At 44.8% G+C, this 15,280-nt stretch overlaps 1 long non-coding RNA gene across 6 annotated transcripts in view; it reads right to left on the bottom strand.

Annotated features, from left to right (window-relative positions):
• LOC121088934 overlaps positions 1-15,280 on the bottom strand; it is an 87,693-nt gene that overhangs the window by 30,623 nt on the left and 41,790 nt on the right. The gene's annotated exons all lie outside the window — the stretch shown is intronic.

Here is a 15,280-nt window from a genome sequence, read left to right as displayed (position 1 = left end):
TTCACCCGTTCTTTTTCCTCCTTTCACTAACTTGCATTGTCAAGACTGAAGACTGCTGCCTATCTTGCATGGCCTAGAAACAGTGATTTTCCAATTAGGACTAGATAGTTTTGGAGTCTTTCTTGGTTTTTTGGTTGCTATTTGACTGTCTGCCCTTAAACATTACAGTAACGTGTGCCATGCAGGCACCCTCCGTAGCATGGGTAGGACTGGACATGGGCCTCTCTCTGTGGCAGCAAATCCTTTATGAGGGAAATACAGATTTTTAAGTACTGCTGGAAGAGAACAACCAGAATGCTTTCCACAATAACTGCCTCTCACCCAGCTGCTTCCTAACTCTTCTTTCTTACCACACCAGTCTCCTGGGTTTCTTGTGATGCAAACTCTTTGCTCACTGCTTTCATTATCCATACCCTTACCTTTCCCAATAGAGAGAACAAGGGATTCTGGAGTTAAAACAGACATTGTACATAAGAAGAAAACATACAGCTATACCTTAACTTACTGGAAGGAAAAAGAGCCACGGTTTAACAGTGCTGTAAGCTCAGCAATTTCCATCTCTTCAGAGGAAAGTCTCACTAGAAGTGGGGTGCAGTCCCAGGGAGCGGGGTTGAGGATTCTAGCTGAGAGCAGCTGTGGGGGATGCACCAGGACAAGTCACTTCATTCCCCACTCTCTATCTCTGTTGTTCTCTTATCTCACAACTTCTTCAAGCAGAAGTGGCCTCAAGATGTATAAATGAGAACTGTTAGGCAGAACCTGCAGAGCAGTAGTAGAAGTAATGATTATGGTAATAACATAATGCAGGCAAACTATTTTAACATGTGTTTACAAATAACATAACACTATCCTCTAAGGTACTTGAGGCATCCCCTGCCCTGTGGGGTGAACCTGTTCATCAGATAGGCTGTCTCCAGGGGTCTGACCCGAACCACTGAGCAGCTTCAGCTTAGAGTTAGACCCCCTCTGGGACTTAAAGCCCTGGAAATTATTTAAAGTGCTTGCAAGCAAATCCACTGTGCCTATCAAACAGTTCCCCAGAGATGGTAGGAACAGGGGAAAAATTCTTCCTGTGGAGACTCTGACAGCGATCTTGAGAAAGCACCACGGGAAGCAAACAAGTCCTCACCTAAACACAGCTAGGGTTGTCTATCTCCATTTTCCACTCTGATCTTCAGCACCTTTGCTTGCTACCTCTCCAAAGAGCTGTCAGCAGAGGCAGCACACAAGGGAGACGTAGGTTTTTTTTACTAAATCCATCCCCAGTTTTGACCAACTCTGCACTCTTACAGAGTCATTTTGTTCTGAACAACTCATAGGTGATTTGTACCAGAGGAATACGGTACCATCCTCCAAAGCATTTAAGTTATTGAGGCTTGATGAGTAACCAAACATTAACACAGCAGCTGCTCAAACACAAGATTAAGACCACGTATCGGATCTTCTGCTGTATCCAGTAAGTCAAGAAAGGGGATCCTGCTGCGGGCTTCCCTCTGCCAGAGGTTCCTGCCCAGTCCACTCCGCCAGCTTTGGGACTTGCTATTTTAGCTCTGAGTCAAACCAGCTCCCTTAGACTGAAACAGAGGGGAGCGATGAAACAAGCAGCTCAGCTGGCAGGTTTTTGAGGGACGGCACTATGAGGGCAGCAATCAGCAACTGCAGTATCTTCTACCAACTCAGCTGTTTGCAGAACCATCCATCGCTCTGTGCCCTCAGCCCACCTGCCAAGCAAAACGTGTTCACTGAAACAAGTGTCACAGCAATAACCTGATCACTTCACATTGAGTGAGCCTGTTAGCATGAGTCATTTAAACAATTTTTTTTGTAATTGCTTTAGCTATCTCTGAGTTGACTTGAGGCAATTCCCTTGTTTTGTGCAGGCTACCTCACTTGGCCCTCTAATGGGAAGGTACAGCAAGAGTACATGACAAAGCAGTTTCCATAAAAAAAGGGAAAGAACCAGTTTATCCAAGCAGCCTGCAAATCACTTGCACTCAACTGGTCTAAGTTCCTTCTGCAAACCAGGTGATAGAAAAACAACCCTTGCCTTTAATTAGCAAAGAGTTCAAGCTGCAAGAGCAGGTGAGTGTGGCATCTAAGCTGGTAAGATCATACAAGTTTGATCAAAAAAAAAAATAAAAATCTATGCACACAACATATACCCAGCAGGGTACACAGAGACCCCAGAACACAAGATGGAAGAATTTCTATCATCAAAGCAGAACATCACAGGCAGCTACGGGCAGCCTGAGGGCAGGACACAGTTGCTAAGCAACTCTTCCCTGGGTTGGATGCCACATAGCTCCCAACCCCAACAATGCCAGGCACAGAGAGGATATTTTGCACTGGGCTTTCAACAGGAAGGCAATGAGGGGGTTGTTTTACCATGTTCTCCCCTAGCACCTTCTGTGCTTCACTTCAAGCAACCCTAAGGACTCCCTAACCAGTAGTCCCCTTCCAAAAAGGTGGCTGGGCTTCTGTAGTTGGAAGTGGCATTTGACAGGACCGGTTGCTCATGGCACAGATACTTACATAAAATGAAAGGCAGGTCCTGCTTGACAAACCTGATCTCCTTCTACAAGATGACACATGTAGTTGATGAGGGAAAGGCTGTGGATGTTGTCTACCTGGAAGTTAGTAGAGCCTTTGACACTGTGTCCCACAGCATCCTCCTGGAAAAAACTGGCTACACATGGCTCGGATGGGTGTACTTTACGCTGGGCTATCCATCTGCTCAGGAATATAAGATTAGCTGGGTAGTTTGCAGAGAAGAGATTTTGGGCAGCTGAAAAGTTTGAAGGGCTGCTGACCTTGCAAAGCAGAGAGCTGAGAGAGAAATCTACCTACGAAGACTTGAAAGTCTCAGTTCAGCCGGGCCTGGAAAGCTGAAAGCACCCAGCTCAGCAGAAGACCCCTAATGAAAAGAGAAGTTATTAGGGAGACTGACAACATCAATGCCTTGAGCCATACTGACCAGGCAGCATCACTGTCATTCTTCCTGCTGCAAGCTTCAGCAGACCTCATACCCCACTGCAGAACATTTCAGTTCCAACGATCCACAGTTTCCTGCATGGACAAAAGTTTCCTTATGAAGATTTTCAAACAGGCCCTGCCACACATGCCGGGTTTTAGTGCTGCTCCAGCCTAAGTCATGGAAGGTTTTCCCTGGTTGCAGCAATATCTTCGGGCTTAACCAACACATCAAGGCACTTAAAAATGCTTTCTGGCTTTGGGGAGCAACTAAGACTCAAGTGACCAAATTTCTGACAGCACTACCTTTCTTCTTTTAGGGAGAGAGAAGAAGTGACCGCCCGCACAAGCTGCAAATATTAGCATTCATCCCCTCCACCCTGGCAGAACTGTCTGAAACTTATTTATATTTCCATAGATCAAGTTTTATCTAGGGCTCTGTAACCACCATAAATTCTTGCACACCACCCCAACCTACTTTTAATAGAACGCTTCTCTGTAATTATTCATCAATGCTCACAGATCTGTTGTGCCAAGCATGGGATAAGTGCACACAGAGGCAGTCCTGAGCCATTAAAGACAGAGATGCAAGTATTTGGTATTATTAATTTAATTCTATAGATGAGCAGCTGAGGTTCTGGGATTCTTAATCAGGTACTCAAGGTCTTTTGGGATGCTCATGGAAGTGTTGGACACGTTCCTTACCTTACCTGAATGGCAGAGCAGCGTTTCTTCTAATCAGGTTAGATTATTTTCCCTAAACTGGTTTTCTATGAAACTCCAGACATTAATGAGCCGCTACTCATTAAAAAGCTAACTGGTTTTCTCTTTCATATGCCAGGGGGCCAAAGAGATAACTAGAAACTACTGTTGGCACCAGAATCAAGGGAAGAGCAAACCCTCTCCTGTCCTCTCTTTTGCTGAAGCTCAGGTTTTGAGGAAGACAAATCTCAGCAAGCCTCTCCTCCAGCAGTCCCTTGCAGTTGTCCATCAGGGTGTTTACGTGAGCCTGAGCCCCTGAGAGATTTCCCCAGCCAGCAAGGCTTTTGCCAGGCTCCACCTTCATGACAAGGGACTTATGGCTTTGCCCAGTTCCAATAGTTTTGGACTTTCACCGCAAAGATTTATTTTGTCCCTTCGGGACAAAATTGCAACATATCTGGACAGCAGGCAGACAGCTTGCAGATAAACAAAATATAACTTCAGCCTTTCAGCTGAACCTTTTTTTCCTCCTTTTCTTTTTTTAGAGAGAAGACACTAGAGAGGGAAAGAGAGAAAGTGAACAGAAATGTCCACAGAGAGGGGAACATGTTGGGCGGGGGGAGGAGAGGTGAAAGGAAACAAATTAAAATGATGGATAGAATTTGTGTGTAATAGTGCATTATTTATAAAGACAAGTTCAACTGAAAAACATTTCTGTCCAGGCAGGGAGAGAGAAAGGAGATAACTCTTTTTAGTTCACCATGTTCATTAGTGCTATCATCCTGATCCGAGTGCCAGATGCACTGTCTGCAAACCAACCCAGGGACTGTGGCCACAGCCAGCCATGCTTTGCATGGAACATCTGTGGCTTACGGGTCAAGACTGTGAAAGAAAATCAAGACTTTTGAAAGAGTCTCACAGGCACATTCAAAATCCCCATACGGGACCAGCCTCCAGAGCACAGCACGTATTACGTGAGCCTGCTCCAGAGAAGCACGCCGACAGCAACACTGAAATAGCGGGGAACGTGGACTTTGTGACCTCTCCAGTGACCTTCCAGTGCTACTTTTCCGGAAGTGGAACAGAGGAGGAAAATTGTCAGGTAACACTGGTGATCTTCCAAAGCATCAAGCCCCAGGTTTCCCTTCCTATCTTGGGCAGAGACAGGATTCCCTGAAGCTGTTGCCAGGCCGGGAAAAGGATAACTCCCTTGGAGCCGCATGATCTGTCAGTTTAGAAAAGCCTTGGCTTCAAGCTCCCAAGGACAGCTTTCAATCTACTTTCCAATATTCCTCTCAAAATTCACTTGAGCTAATACGGAATATAAAGCTATCCAATATTTTGCTACAACCCACCTGTGCTATACGTGCCCTTTGCCTTCCAAATTTATACTCCTGCAATACAAAAAACACTTGCCTTAGTGTGGCCATGGCGTTTCTCTGTAGACCTGCTATTGCTTACGGCTCCGTTATCTGGGAGCTTTTTAGTGATTTTTTTTCCAAATATTCTATCTATTATTTTGCTGAAGACAAATTAGACTGAAAAATATGGTTACTTATGGGATCACTTATTTTCTGAAGGTCACTCACTTTCCTTAAAGCTTTCAGTATCTCCTCAGATCTCCCAGCTTTTTCAGAAATAATTGCCAGCACTGCAGCGAAGTTCACAACTTGAAGTACCCTAGCACACATGTGTGCACAGCTGTTTGCCTGAAAGGCAGCTGGTCAGTCCCTCCAGTCCTGCGAGGACCTGCTGATGAACTCCGCTCTGCCACAGCACACTCCTCTCTTCTCCTTTATAGCCCGAACCATTCTGCTCCTGCTCCTGCTTACCTCCCCCTCCTCTCAAATCCCTTGGGGTCTGTCATTCCTGCAAAAACGGGTCATCTCCTGCGGTCACCTGCTGGCTCTGTTTGAGCCTTTTATAGAAGCTGCTGGATGATCCCAGCTGGGTCTGACTAGGGCTGGATGGGTCCTGAAGGGCCAAACCGTCCTGGTGTATTATCTTGCCCAGAGAAGCCGACCTACCGCACATCTCATTGCAAGCCTCCCACACCTGCTCTTTAACAGCTATTTTACAGTTTGTCCTTTTCATTTTCAAACTATTTTTTTTAATCTTGTTCAAGATGTTTTGGGGGGAGGGAGAGCCAAATTCACGATCTCAGCCATTTCTGAGCCATCATTAATTTCTTTCCCCATCCTCATTTACTAATAGACCTACTTTCTCCCTACTGCTACTTTTTCCTCTGATCTGTTTGTAAAAGTGTTTCTCATTCTACTTTAACCCATTAATGTCATTCTGCTTCTCAAATGTCAAACCATACCTAATCCCTCTGATGGCATGTTTTATCAGCCAGGAATTCATCTCGTTTCTTTCTATTATGCAGCATTATCTCAGCCGCCTCACTGAAATCGAAGCATAACAGATCTCCTGCACTCGCTTTTATCTGAGGCTCTGATTCAGCAAGGTAATGCCACCAGGCTCATCCGAATTGTCTCACAGAGGTCAGGCACTGAAAGTTAGAGGGATAGTCTTAAGACCCTTGCTCAGCAAGGGGACATAAATGCTCATTTGCTGTCTCTGTTGAAAAAAATTATTATAAAATACATAGAGAGGGAACAAGGACAGAGGAAAGCGCTCCAAAGGGGAGTTTCCTCTATATTCCTAATGAAGACATGTAGTACCTGTCCCCTTCTCTGTCCCCCTGCTGACAGAGGAAATAAGGGAACCTGCCCAGAAGCCCTGCTGATCCCTTAAGGTCTGTTTGGATCCCAGGGGAATGGTATAACCTACAGAGGACTGCCACAAGGGATACTTACAGATGACAGCTTCATCCTTCCGGCACTTTCCTTTATGACTGCTGCTTCCAAAAAACAGTGAATACTGTATAGCGCGAACGGGGCACTCTCTCAGGAGAGGCTGATCCATAGGATGCTCTCCACTGGTCATAGGGAAAGGAGACTGGGGGTGTGTATGCATATGCCTTAAGCACTCAACGATATTGTAAAATATCCCTGCAGGAGGATTAATTATGTCATCTGGAACAAAGAAAATTGAGGGGAAAAAAGTATTTTTTCCGCCATTCTCCCATCCTTCCCCCTACCTCACTTTCTCATTTGGAAAGTCTCTCAGATGCCTCACTCTCTCTGGATGTTTTGATAAGGCCTTTCCTTGTTTCTTTCCTGCCCCAAGCAAGTGTGATTTGATTTGGCTTCTCTTTCCTCCCCTCCCTGGTTTGAGGTGTGCACTGGTGGCTATCTGTTCAATTCCATCTCCCCGCTTGTTCATTTTCTATACAATTCCTTTACACACCCTCCCTTCAGCCAAATGGATTTTTTTAATCTACCTTGTATTTTAAGTTGTCTTGATATTGTTAGCCTTTGGGCTTACGAGACTGTGTTTTTAATACTTTCCCATCCTCTCTATGCCCCATCTCCAGCTCGTACTAGAGGACAGCTTTGCATTCCCTTCTATCAACTCCATAATTGGTTTGCAGAAAGTTTTAGCATCCTTATTAGAGATATGTCAGAACCAATACCATGGGCCTGATTCCCCAGCAATAGCAAGTGAAGAACTACCAAGGCAATGAGAGTCATTTATCAGCTGCAAGGGCAAATTGAAGCCCCTGCATCCAAAAACCTGTTTGAAACGAAGGGGTTGGCCTCCCTTCTATAACAAGCTGAACTGAAAATCCAGACAGCAGAAATGCTTCCAGATCCGTACTTGGCTATTCAGGTTCTGCTTTGGGACGGGCAACATTAAGTGGACTGGGATGTACATTTGGATATGGCAATACCTCCAGAAGCTCACTCTCCTGAAAAGGGGACTTGGGTTACATGGACAGCGATTGCCTGACAAAGTAAATTTCAATCCCTACTTTCTACTCACCACTGAAGCTGCCCCCCCCAACCCTTCTTACATCCAGCTGACCATCAGCTCACAGTGTTCTTTTTAAAAAAAAATCTCTTGCAAAAAAAAATTGCTGGTTACTCAATGTATTAGCATCTCTGATGAAACATTTTTTTGCCAGCAGCATCTTTTCCCCAATGAAAGTTCTGATAATAATAATAAATAAGCCCCTCATGCTTTGATTCTAAAATACCTGAAAGCTTTCACATTATTTCCTAACAGTTTGATCTGGCTTCTCTCAGTTTTCAACTTTTTTTTTTTTCAGTATGTGTGCTCACTATATAAAACATTTCCTTATTTTTTGCCACACTTCAGTACTGGATGTTCATTGTTTGTTGCAGGTGCAATTGCTATATTCATGTCACAGTGGCCTGTTTCTTTGCCTTATTTAACTCCAATGTACTCCAGCGGGGGTAAACCAGAGTACATAGTGTCATTGTCTCAAAAATAGCACTTTAGTTTCTCAATAAATCCAAACCTAACTCATTGTGTGGGTATGTCTAAAGAGATTTACTTTGAGCATCAGATGTGGAATCATAGGTTGGGACCCGTCAGTGAAGCTGAGTGCCTTTTGTTTTGATGCTTTTGCACACAAGTGAGAAGAGTCCAGCTTCTGCCTCTACAGCTATTTTCAGCCCTCAGGGTGCTAATGAAAATAAAAGCTCTACATCCCTTACTCTAGGTGAGCCAGCCTCTCTGTGGTGATGCCCAGAGAGAAGTTAGATGGAAGAATACCTCTAGTCTTTTTTATTCCTCCAATATTTTTTTCCTTTATTTTTTTCCCCCCAAAAAGACAACAACAACAAAAAGACAAGACTGTCTTGCCATTTACAAAAGCTTTAACATTTTAACCCACTGTTATATTTCTGTTCGGTACAGAGACCATTCTGAATTAAAATCTGTTTCAATGCTTGGATCTCTAATCCCTCAATAATTCAAGGTCCAAGCTCTCTGGACATGGGAATTGACCTCATAACACACACACTATTAGAAGAGGTCAGGTAAAGTTTTGACATGTCTATCTAGCTATGATCATTGCAGGATATCAAAGCATTTTCAAAACATTTACTAATGAATCCTCATAGCCTACAGTGAAGCTGCTCAGCTTTATTTGAACCATTCAATCAATGAAAAAAGCGGCAGTGATGTGCCCAGACTCCCATAGTCAGTTGGTGGCACAGGTGGAAAGGCAGCCAAGCAAGTACCCCGATACCTACCCGCTCCCAGATCAGCCTGCGCAGCAAGGGCTAAGCTTGGCAATTTGCCCTATTCTGCTTGTTTTAAGAGGTTAGAGGGGAGCCCCATCTCACTGCTTTGAAAGACATCACAAATTTTTTGCCCTGTATCTGCTGGAACTACGTTGACCCTCTGTTCATCATGCTGTAACTATGAGATCATACTTACAAGATCACTTAAAAAGGTTTTTTTTTAAAAAAAGCAAACCATGAATTCTTCTTTTTACAGCCTGGCTTTTTCTCTTAAAATATAGTGGACCTGATTCACATGGGAATCTCAGGTCAGAAGTTCTACACAAGGGGAAAAATTCAGCTCAAAAAATTTTTGAATTACCTTTTTGATCCATTATTTTATGCAGCCTCATTTTCTTCTGCCCTAGTTTTGTTAGGGGTTTTTTTCCCCTCTACTGTTGATCATAGGTTCTTTTATTGGTATTCTAGTCACATGCATTACCCACCCGGTTTTTGTAACCGACTAAACCTTTGTTTTCATGCATGAGAACTTCTCACTGTTCCTGCTTAGTCATTTCCCTCATTTCTTGTGTTGAGACATTGAAGAGAGTTTTGTCCGTTTTCTTTCACACCCTTTAACCTCACTTATGGTTTTTTTGGTTGAATTACCTTTTTCTTAGTCCTAGACAAACCTAGAGACATAGCTAGACCATACCTCTGCTCACCTTTAGGTGCTTCTTCAATAGCAATTAGTATGCTTTATGCCTGACTGCAGCTTTGTTCAGTCCCTAAGAACCACATTGTTCAGTCTTCACCACTGAGAAATCACCAGTGACCTCCTGCCCCAATCCAGTTCTCATGCTAGACTGCTCTCCTACATCTGTTCTCCAGTCAGCCACCCCGGTGTTCTCAGCAGGGATGGCAACAGGACTTCCACATCCCCTTCCCTTCTCTGGCAACACCAGACCCCAAGAACAGAAAGCAGCACGCAACCCTCCAAGTAGAATCACAGAACGTCTCAAGTTGGAAGGGACCCGTAAGGATCATTGAATCCAACTCCCTGCTCCTTGTAGGGCTCCTTAAAACTTAACCATATAACTAAGAGCATTGCGCAGATGCTCCTTGAACTCTGACAGGCTTGGTGCTGTGACCACTCCCCTGGGGAGCCCATCCCAGTGACCAGCCACCCACCCTCCCAGCAAAGAAAGTTTTCCCATCATCCAACCTGAACTTCCTCTGATGCAGCCTCCTGCCATTTACTCATGTCCCAATATATTCTAACATCGTAAGTACTGTTATTTGCAAAGCAAATGAGTATATTTTTTATTGAACTGCAACATTAGTCATATGTGTGCAACTTACGCATTAGAAATGGTAGCGGCTGAAGCTCCTGGGACTTAGTCAGAATTGCAGGCTCAGAATCATTTATGTTGGAAAAAACCATCAAGATCATCAAGTCCAGCTGCAATTTCCTTCATTCCCTCTTCCCTCAGTCACGTCCTCACCAAATCCTTTTCCCACCCAGCCCCGCACCATGCCTCTGGTTTGCTTGTTTGGTTTACTCTCCTGTAAGGTCTCTCACCACAAGACTCTGCTCTAACAGGTTAGAGCCACCAAGGCTTTACATTCTCCATTCCCCTGTTCCCTGTCAGTGAAGGAACTCTATGGAGACGAAAGATGGTCTTACACTGCAAGAATGGTCCTAGTCCAAGGATGCTCCATATGCCTGGGAGTTCGCCCAGATTCAACCACTGCCCTCCTAAAATTAATGATTATTCTCCCCACCGTGAACATAACCTTTTATCTCTGCTACATAGTCCCTGCAGTTTCCTGTGATTCCCCTGTGACTGTTTCAGGCCCTGCCTTGCCATCATCTACCTTTCTCCAGTCCTCTTCCTTTATTCCACCCACCCATCGGCTCCTGCACCCACAGTAAAAGGAATCATGTCTCCATGAAACCAGCAATTGGAAGTTTTTAATAGTACTAAAATAATTTAGTCCATACTACAGGTAATATTATTAACAGTCAATATTTTCTACCCCAAATGACAGATTTATTACAGCACATTATTTTTATTATTGAGTGTAATCATATCCCCATGCTGCTGAAATCCCCTGGGCATCCACAGTGCTCTAGCAGTAATAAATAACCAATGCACACAGAAAAAACTTTGCTAAGGTGACTTTAAGGTTGCGGGCACATATCAGTTGTTTGAGTGCATATTGCCTCTCAAGAACGTTGGAGTTTACAAGTTGTTCGCAAGGAACAGCACAACACAACTCTCATTTCTCACGTATTTCTGCCCTACGTCCCACGCAGACCTACATCAGAGGGTTTTGCTTCAGCTATTTTCTTATTTCTCCTGCGGACATACCTGTGTCATCTCCCTGTGTTCCCTTGTAGCAATTAGAATAAGTTAGGCCTATTGACAATGTCAGCTTACACACTCTAGTTAAGGTTATGGGTAAGGGAATAGCTTAGATTTAAGAATAGAAGAATAACTTAAGAACACGTCAGGTGCCACTTGTCTGAATAAGCAAGCTGAGGGTGGCAACAGACAGTTGTTGGGCAATGAGGGAATTATAGTGGGCTAATTGAGCATTGAGTCATCTCTACCAAAACCTATATCTGACAGCACCTGGAGTCACTTGTGGAGAGACCCCGTGGGACCCCACCACCCAGCAGTGGGACTACACATGGCACAGCTGGAGCTGCTACACTGACCCATCCAACTTCTCTTCTGGGCTGCTTCACCTCTCCCACTGAACAGAGAAGTTGTACAATTCATAAAAATGCATATATCTGTGATTAAAGTGTTCTGGTGTCTAAGTCCATTTAGTCTCTGCAGTATCATTTGGTCTTAAGCGGCAACAGCCCTGTCTCCCTGCGTGTACACCTATGCAGCATCCCCGTGGTCACCTAACGGAGGCTAGGACACGGGGCAGCACACGCTGCGTTTGCTCTAAGCTATGCACAAGCTCATCAGCCAGCTGACAGGCCACACTGGGCAAGTCACACTTCAGCTCTCACCATCGTCTTTTCTCCCAGTGAGGGCACTCATTTAAGTCTGTCTCCCTGGCCCAGCCTCCAATTTTCCTTGTGCTTACAGGAGCTTCACATTTTTTGAATTGCCTGTCCTGTTAGGAAATTTGGTGGAAATCAGTCGACTGATACCAGAGAAGAGCAGGACTGACAGGTTGACACACAGGCAGACAGAATGATGGCCTGTCCCTTGCTTCTTTAAGAAGCCAGGATATAAAAAAACACATTAGAAATGTAAAAATTCCAGTTAAGGCGAACCACTGAAACATAACTCCTGTGCTGCTCCGACTGCATTCCTATGGAATACCATTTCATCATCTCCCCTTCACTGTAGAGTTTTAAAGCTATGCACCAGAGGGCACAGAACTATTTGTTATCTACTCCAAATAATAACCATGCTGCTTTGTTACCACATTAACCTTTGGTCTTTTTCAGGTACAAACTTAAATCTCACTATCAGGGAAGATGAGGTTTATCTGTGGAGGCAGGCGAGTGCAGCATGCAGGAGCGCTCCGACAGCAGGGCAGGAGGTGGAATTGTCAAACTTAACCTCGTAGGCTGCTAAATACCTCGTAGAGCAGCTGGCTGACCTCGGCATCTGGCAAGGTCGCAGCCCTGCGCTGCACGGGGAAAGGCTGCCTTCAGCACGCTGCTTGTGCAAATGAGGATCTGTGTGCTATGTGTGACTGTAAATAAAGCAATAAACCTCCCTGCTTAAGCTTGGAATATTCTGGTTCCTTAGATGCACCATGGACTACAACTACTTGCAGCTAAGTTCAGCTGTGTTTTGCCTTATGCCAAGGCTTCTCCACACTGGAACAGAGACAAAGCACTTGAACGATTTTGCTAAGACACTCAGTCTTATCTCTCCAGTTTCCTACCTCTTCATTTTTAAAACATTTGCATGTTACATGCCCACACCACACCAGTGAGCCTGCAACAGGAGCTGAGCAAGAGGCAGCGTGTCCACTCCTGCAAAGAAAACTTTTTTCCTGCTTTCAGCCCGGGAAAAGTTAACACACCAATGTTACCAGCAAGAAAAAATTCCAGTCTGGGGCAGGGGGGTGGGGGGGGAAAGGCTGTTTAACAAAAGAAAACCCCAAAATATTTTCTTTCAAGCCAAGCCTGAAGCAAACACAACATTTCTGACAAGTGCTGTGCAGCTGCTGGGGTTCAAGGTCACTGTTTTTCCCACTAGGTCACACCCCTTGGCTGGCCCACCTCCCCCACCGTGCACGGTAGCTCGTGAGTGCACACCTACCAACTTGCTTCCTGCAGGACACTTCACACTCCTCTAACACGCCAAGTTCCATGAAGCATGGAAAAAAACTCCAAATTCAGGATCTTTCCCTTTGCAGATCAGCACAAGTACATTCTGGAACTCTGATTCTTCATGTGTTATTAAGCACCCATGCTGTTACAAGGGGGAATAATGCAATTTTTAACTTATTTGTTAATAGATATAGGCTAGAATTTTTAAAATACTTAATATTTTACAGTATCTTCTATGAGTTAAGCACTCAGTTCAGTGGGATTTGGGTGTCTGAGCAAATAGGGTCCTTTGAAGAGCTAAGGCATAAAGAGCTTTGAGATCCTTCAATGAAAGAAGCTGTAAGTAGCACAAAGAATCATTGGCTACACAGGCAGGAATTGTCATTATCATCTTATTTTGCAATAGCAAAACCCTGTATAACAGTTCAACACATTAGGCATTAACACAGAGATAAAATATTCCCTAAAATAGGAAGCTTCCTCTAGTGAGAGCCTGAAAATTGCTGAGCTGATGGAGAAATTCCTATCTTCTTAATGCTTTTTGTATTAGATCTTTGGCCCACTGCTGTATTATCCCTCAGAGTGGAACTGGAGGAAAAAATGGTTCTGCAATAATGAGTGTTCAGCTGTGTAACGTTCACCCTCGAAAGTACCGCACCAGAACACAGCCCATATGAAGGGCTTGGGGCTGGCTCGGGCAGCAAGTTTCCCTCTCAACACTCTGGTACCTCCTGCAAGCTTAGCACAGTCCATGAAGCCAACAAAGAGCTGGGAGGAAGAGAAAGAAGTGTTACAAGACAGAAAGCAAGAGGACATTTGAATTTCATAAGGCAGGTTAACCCCGCAGGGCTGAGAAGCAAAAACAACTTATTCTGAATAAACATGATATGGAAATTGCAGAGATAGAATTGAGCATGAATTTATCTAGGAAGCTACGGCACAAGTTGGTGTGAGATGCCATCAGGAAAGCATTTTGAAAACTGAAGACAAGAGAAGTGATCTTACCAGCCACGTCTGAACCGCAGCCTCCCTGTTCCCAGACCCTGTGCTTTTGGTAGGAGAGGTGATGGGATAGCGATGCCCGCTTTCCAGAGGCAGCTCCCACTACAGCCCCTTTGCTCAGCCATCAGCATGAAACAAGTCCTTGAGGAGCATATTACGTGGTTTGAGTTTGCAGCCTCCTACATCACATCCAGGCATTGCCAGTGGGAGCACTAGATGACATAGCCCGAAGCGGTGGCAGGGAACATGTTAGCAGGTAAGCAGTAGGACTACTGTGGGCCAGTGCTTGGCTCTGCATCCCAGCCTTCTCTCACCGGTTAGCAGGGATGTGGCAAGTCACCAAGCCTAGGTACATCATCCTCTCTGAATAGCCAGAAAGATGGTGAGGGATAACACAGAGGTACGACATGGAAGCAGGCATACTCTACAATGAAGCTCCATGTCCTTGTTCCAAGCCATCCTCCTTAGCATGACTGATGGTCCCAGGCAAAATAGTCAATTTACTCCCATTCTGAGCATATGAAGGTATTTGACAGATGAGCTCCAAAGAGCCTAGCTGATGTGATTTAAGATGTTACCCCTCCACAGCTGTCTGGCCTGTCCCTCTGCCAGAAGTTACTGCCCCAACAGCAGGTAAAGCAGAAGAAACATGTGCCTGCACCTTGAATGCTCCAGCTCAGGCTGGTGCATTTGCATAAACTGCCAGCAAAGGGTGGGTTTGCACTAATACATCAGAGGAAAGCTGCAGCCACTGGAGCACAGGCATATGTCTCATTCTGCCAACTCTCCAGTCATCTCCAGCAAAGGAACAGAAAGGACAGCTGAGGGTATTGAAGTCACGTGTGCTGGGTACAGTTAGTCATATATATATACACACAGTAATCTGAGGAACACACTGTTTTCAAGTCCATTTTCCTAAAGCCTGGTAATCTGCAGAGCCACTGATGCACAGCCTGGACGACGACTATCAAGCATTGTAAGACAAGCAGCCAATGCCAAGGAGTGCACCTCAAATGGCACAGCTACAAGGCTGCACAGAGCACCGAGGGAAGGGAGACTTCACTCGCCTCCCACACAGACCTCAAACCACCCGGGGAGAGTGCCAGCTCATACCTTGGCTCAGTGTCATCAAGAAGGTTGATAAGTCATCACCCAACTAAAACTGCTTTAGAATTACAAAACGGCAAACTAACAG

Source organism: Falco naumanni, chromosome 5 (assembly GCF_017639655.2).
Source record: "Falco naumanni isolate bFalNau1 chromosome 5, bFalNau1.pat, whole genome shotgun sequence".
NCBI classification, from domain to species: Eukaryota; Metazoa; Chordata; class Aves; order Falconiformes; family Falconidae; genus Falco; species Falco naumanni.
The sequence above is the reverse complement of the archived record's forward strand: the minus strand, read 5'-3'. Positions and strand labels throughout refer to the sequence as shown.